We start from the raw sequence: 7263 nt of genomic DNA, 5'->3' as shown, positions 1-7263 counted from the left end.
GCCATTTCATAAACCATGACACATGTATAGAATAGTTGTATTTAATTTCATAGACTATAGGTTAGTATAGGTTATTTAGGTTTTATTTTTACGGATGTCTATTTTAATTTTATGTTGTTTTGTTTTAAAGACTTTTTAATAAACATTAAATCCATGGCAATGTTTTATGAATACGTCTCAAATGATTATTTCCGCATAAAATGGTTATATTATGTACATGATAACGATTTTAAGTTAGTACTTGAAAGCCCGTAAAACGGTGAAATTCCAACAAGTTTACAAGGAGTTTGAATGGAAGATGTGATGTGATCAATCCTGATTTGGTTTTCCTTCTTGGCTTGATGTGCTCTCAGTCCTTGAATATCGAGACCTACACACTACCAACACCATTCAAGAAATGAACCAGCTCTAGAGATGTGCCAAAGTGCTAATAATTTTATGTTGTAGTGTAGTTTTGATAAGTAGTGTGTTGAGTAAGGCATCAATCATTTTTAAGCAATGAACCGGGCTTCGACATTTCTTTGGAATTCATGACCTTGCAAAATGTGGCTCTCATGGGAAATTAGGTGCTCTACTAAAAAGTTCTCATATGGTATATGAGTGAGAGTAACGACCCTATATTTCTACTAACCTAAAGTCGTTACCTTCATCATAACATACTTTCTTGTGCGGAAATAAACATTTAAAATTTCATCATAAAACATTTTCATGGACTTACATGCTCGAAAACATCTTTAAAATAACATAATGAAATATAAAATAAAAAAATAAACATTAAAAGTAAAAACAACCTACATTAAATCAATTAATTGAGCAAATTAATATTTCACATGAGGATCATGCATGACTCAATCCTGTTCCTCATTGAGTTATGAATTTCGACTCCAAAGGGTTGTCTTTTGATTTGCATGGGTGATAATTACTGTAACGACCCTAATATTTTACCTATTTAATCTAAAGTCATTACTATACTTTGAAATGCGGAATATACATTTAATGGGCCTTATTCATATATGCGACTCGCACTCGCCTTTTATTACCTCAGAAAAAAAAATGATTACAAGAGAAAAAGAGAAAACATTATTGAAAGAAAGGAAAAGTAACAAAAAAAACTAAAAATGAATATTTTATTCTACCCTAAGGTTTATTATGCAAATACATTTCATCCTATACTACCTATACTAATGATGTAACCAAATTCAGCCTAGACTACGAAATAGGAAAAAACAACCAACTACCCTATGCATGTGCCACGATCCTGGGGTGTACGATGCCGTCGTCGTTGTCACATGGGTGCCTTGCCCTTATCTGCAAAAGTAAAGTAGCACAAGGCTTGAGTATTTCTAGAATACTCAGTAAGTGACCCCCTATCGAGGTTATGCGACAAACACATGCAATGAAATGATGGGACCTATCGTTTCGTTTCGTTTCATTTCGTTTTCCCTACGGTGTAATCCTAACAGGTAATCGTGGACGTGTACCATATACTCTACACGCAGCCCATACGTGCGAGTATGGGCTCACCAGCTAGTTCACACACCGCTGGGCCACTGTCCCTAGTCGGTGGGCATGCTCTGGGGGCCTACCGGGACCCGTTAAAACTAAAACCGTCACGGCAGCACTATGCAGGGCATAACGATCGTTGTCCTGCCATTTGGATGTACGCGTCCGTACCCTCGTGATGGGATAGGGGTATCCCCCCAAATGCATGATCACACAAAATGCATGAGGTCCCACTAGTCCTACAGTCATCATTTAATGAACATAACCCTGTGTCACGTTTTCATGCTTACATGTCATTCTCATTCTCATTTCGTTACATATCATACATATTCCTAGCGGGGTTATGTATCATGCAATTTACCGTATTTCATGTCATACAATTCATTCAGTTACATTCCAATACTCATACAACAAGCCATAATCGTACAAGGGCCACACATCGTCACATGCATTCATATCACATCAACTAAGCAGCATAAATAACATACAGTCACGTTCACATGATTTCGTACTCAAGCACATTAAGCTAGCATACAATTTAATGACACGTGCATAACCACGGGCACGTGCCAACATACAGCAATTAACGCGTAACCTACAACGGGTGAGCCACTTACTTGGTAGGCCTTAGCTGAAGTACTCCCTAGAATATAACGTAAGCTCCCAGCTCCTCGTGGACGTTCTACGCTTCCGTTGGTGCTTGGTTCCTATTGGTTCATGAGTCACTTCCGTTAGTATTTCACAAATAATAATAAATTCCCAATTGGAATTTGTGAAATACGACCTTAAAATGTTCTCTTTTACCTTAAACAGGGCCGAAACTAGGTTCGGGAGGGTCGGAATGGTGTCAAACGGGCTGGAAACAGGTTTCTCGAGCCGAATAAGCCGCCGGAGTTGAGGAGACGCCGCCGAGCCGATGAAGCCGCCTGAGCCAAGAGGAGCCGCGCTGCAGACGTGCCACGTGGCACAATCAGAGGGACCTGGCCAAATATTGAGTCGAAAGCATAATTTTACAAAATGGAGTTCACTTTTTTCAATATAAGGTAAGTCGTTGAATAACCCTTGAGTGTTGATTTCAGAACTTGAAAATGGGATCCCACCTTCTCAATGTTTCGAGAGGGGCGTAGTTTCTAATTAGATCATAATAAATTATTTATAAGAGAATGGATTTTATTCAGGCAAAAAATGTAATTGTAGGTGTAAAATAAACTTTAACCCAATTATAATTATGAACAACTCACAAATAATTGACTAGCTTGTGATGATTATATATTAATGGAGACGAAGAATTTAATTTTTAATAATAATTTTTGTTATTTGATTTATAATTTAATATTATCTATTGTATGAAAGAGTATAATCTTGAACAATATGTACTTCACTTACTGGAGTATCACGTTCGAGTAATAATCTAAACAGTTTATAGTAAATGGATAATGTTGAGGGTCTTATCCTCATAATACTATTGATACCCCATTGTAATTATTAAAAATGATTTATCTAAATTATTCACGTGGGACATGCGAGTTGATTATCATATACATGAGTTTGTATAAGACTCACCACATATATTTAATTTCTCTTTTTAAATCAATTAATTAAAAAAACTAATATTTCGCATGATGATCCAACGTGACTCATCTTAATCCTCATTGAGTTATGAATTTATGTCTGTGAAGGGTTGTCTTTTGATTTGCATGGGTGATAATGGCGTTTTGTATCCAATACAATGTGCCTACAATTTTGAGGTCCTGACCAAACAGGGAGCTCTAAACATAATTTCACAAAATGGATTGCATATAAAGTAAGTTGATGAATAATTCCCTTAAGTGCTGATTTTGGAACTTGAAAAAAAATGGGATCCCACCTTCTCAATGTTTCAAGAGGGGCTTTTGTCCTAGTTGTAATTATAAACCCTCAGGAAAAAATTAACTAGTTTGTAATGATGATATTAATGGGCACAACTTGTCATATAGTACATTGTAACTCTAGATTTATAATAGGGTATCTTATGGTTAATGAATGAAAATTAATTAATTAAAGAGTTTAATTAATCAACTTTTATATTATTAATGGAGGTAGGTGTCCCCTTGCCAACTCATAAGACTTAATTTGAAGTGCTTAAATTAATATTTAGTTATAGGGCTCCTACTAGACTCAATTAAAACACATTGACATGATAGAGTTGAGGTTGTGAGATTGGATAACATCCATGTACCCTATAAGCACGGGCCATCATAGATGAGGTACATTCTTATGCCAATGAGGTAGATTCATAGTAGTCCCACTACGATTAAACCTTACTTAGAACTCAATCTGTTTCGAGTATATGGTATCGTGTATGGAAATAAAGTAGAGGTTCTTATCAAGACTTCTGTTTCATAAACCAACTTTGAATGGATTAGGGACAACAAGAATACACTATGAGATGGCTACGTGAGGATCCCTCCCTCCCAGATTATGACATGATATTATGATCCGACTTTAGTCATCACCTATTCCTTAGTATGTATGCATTCCGTCACAATTATACAACCATAATATCCCTAGACCATATATCATGAGCGAAAATGATTTTGTGCTTAACAAGACCTTTGTTTTGTAAACTAGTCCTTGGGTGGACCAAAGACCATATGGATATATTATGAGATGGGAGAAAAGTGTATGGCACGATGTTGTGGTCCTACTTTAGAATTGTCATCTATTATTTAGTATGTATGCACACAGATATTATCAAGATCATAACATCCACAGGCCATCAGTGCCACTCAAACGGAGGTCGTGCATCACCATGACATGCATGGATCACTATATGGTCATGCTTCACCATGGCATGCATGGATCACTATATGGTCGTGCCTCACCCTATGCTTATATATGTATGTATCACACAACACACACGCACATATATAATAGATACATATCTACATGCATAGATACACACATACATATACATATATACGCATCACACATATATATGTATGTATGTAGTTATACATTTTTGTAATTTTCATCTTCTTTTATAATTTTAATCTTTTTGTTTTGAATGTGCAAAATGGTTCCATATATGCCTCTATATTCGTTTATTAAAAAAATATTTCCCAAATAATTGTAAAATTTCCAACATTTTATATTAGATAATAATCTTTATATTAAATAGTCTGATTTTTATAAATACTTTATTATAATTTTATTCAATAACAATCGATATACTTTTTTTATTTTTTTATTTTTTAAAAAATAAAATTGTAGGTCATATTTCACTTCGATTTAAAAATAATTTTTGAAAATTTCTTAAAAAAGAAAAAAATATAAAAGAAAAATTTTAACAAAAAGATCAACAAAAAAAAAATAATAATAATTTTGAGTTATTCTCTTCGGCTCATATTCAACTCATTAAATTTTAATCAAAATCAATATAGAAATATCAAAAACTAAACAAATAAATATTTTGGTTGAATAGGTTCCTAATTTAATTATTTAGATGGTAAAAAATTCCAATCAAATAATGAATTCCGCTTAAGTTAATCATAAAATATTCATATTAGGTTGATTGGAGTTATTCGAATAATTTATTAAAAAAAATTAATAAAAATAAAATGTTAATATGGAAATCATTTTATAATTTGTTTTTAAATATTAATTTAGTTGCCTTGGACTTGGGATTAGATGAAAATGATGATTTCGAGCTAACCTTTGGCGATCTTGACGGTTTTTTCCTTCCCTATGAGGCTGACGATTTCCTCATCTCCGAAGATTTGGATCAAACTACCAATTCGTTGGATCAAACTCCCATGACTACCAAACTTCTTGAATATCCTTAAAATTACACCTTATTCCAATTCCCGGAGATGAGGAAATTGTAGTTTGATCCAAATCTTCGGAGATGAGGAAATCGTCAACCTCATAGGGAAGGAAAAGACGGTCAAGATCGCCAAAGGTTAGCTCGAAATCATCATTTTCGTTGAATCCCAAATCCAAGGTCGTGAAATAAATAGAAGGGTCACTAGGGGCGGCATAATTGGCATCTTTTGTAGAAACATCATCTTGATGTACAACGTTTGGTGGCTGGTCAAGAACCTCAGTGGTTAAGAAGTATTCCCAAATTGGATCTGAAGAATTTTTTCTTACGTGTACAACATTTGCTTTTGATTCCTGCATTTTGACTCGGCAATTTGGCTTAATATGGCCTGGCTTTCCGCAACGATGACACACCACTTTCCGCAACGATGACACACCACTTTCACTTGACAATCTCGTTTAAAATGGCCAGGTTTTCTACACCTGTAGCAAGCTTTAAATGACTTTTTTGACGACTGCTCACATTTGAATTGATTCACATTACTTGATGAAGGCTTTAAATGAAAATTTTCTCAATGAAAATTTTCTCCTTTGATCTTTGACATACAACGCATCTTCTGACTTTGGGGAAAACTCGTTGCCGCTGGTCATTTGCTTAACCAAGGCTCCCTCATTTGAAAGAAGATTCTCCAGTTCAATTACCGTAGGCTGATTTGCCCACCTTTGTATTGAGGAAACAAAAGGCATAAATTCTTTTCGTAATCCACGAATAAGATAACGCCGTAATCGAACATCACTCACTGGCTCCTCAGCATCTAATTCTGAAATTTCAGAACATAGATTTTTCAATAGAAAAATTACCATAGTTACCACAGCTAGTTGATTCTCTAGAAATTGCAATCATATTTTTGTTAGTGAACAACTTTTGAAGGGTTTCCCACACTTGCTTGGGTGACTTTAAATCACGAACATTATCAATATACTCCTTGCTAATCAAAGTTCGCAAGGTAGATAAGGATTTTCCACATTTGATCTTCCATTGTTGGCGTAATTTTGCATTTTGTGGAGTATCTGCTGAAATTTTTGTGTCATCACCTTCAATTAAATCCCACAAATCTTGCCCTTGTAGATAAGCTTCCATGCATAACTTCCAATAACTATAGTTATTGACAACAATCTTTTCCATAGCTACACCCATAGAAGCACCTCCACCATTCATCTCGTTGAGTAATAATATCAAACCGTATCAACTTGGCTCTGATACCAACGGTCACAATATCTCACGCTCAAAGGTGGGAATAAATATGAAATTATTATTACTCAAATAAGATAATACAGTAACAAACTGAAATAATTAACCGTTTACTGTGGCTTGTGTTTTAATAAGGTGGAGGGCTCCTATTTAAACAAAAATAAATCCTATAAATAGCTCCTACAAAAACTCTACTGAAATAAACTATTCCTCCATGAATGGCTTAACAAGTTGACTAATTCCATCTAACAATAAGTTGCACTCATTTTGACAATGATTTGTGTTTGAGTGTTGCACTAATTTTGACAATTACTTGTGTTTGAGTCATAGTAAGTAATTTTTGTTCTTTTATTGTTTTTGAAAATGTATTAGAGAAAGTTTGACTTTCAAATTTTTGTATAGCTTAGACCTCTGCTACAAAAAACATGTGTCTCTTTTGCCGAGTGGTTAAGGCGTGTGCCTGCTAAGTACATGATGTTTCCCTGTGAGAGTTTGAATCTCTCAGACGACGTGAAATAAACTTTTAATGTCGAGTTAATAAGATATTTGTATTTTTTTTCTTTTATTTTTTTTCAAAATCTATTAGAAAAAGTTTAACTTTCAAATTTTTTTATAGCTTAGATCTCTACTACAAAAGATATGTGTTGCTTTGGTCGAGTGGTTAAGGCGTGTGCCTACTAAGTACATTGGGTTTCCCCCTGAGAGTT

This window comes from Cucurbita pepo, unplaced genomic scaffold (assembly GCF_057944985.1).
Source record: "Cucurbita pepo subsp. pepo isolate OVF unplaced genomic scaffold, ASM5794498v1 scafford_3, whole genome shotgun sequence".
NCBI lineage: Eukaryota > Viridiplantae > Streptophyta > Magnoliopsida > Cucurbitales > Cucurbitaceae > Cucurbita > Cucurbita pepo.
Note: the sequence above shows the minus strand (reverse complement) of the source record.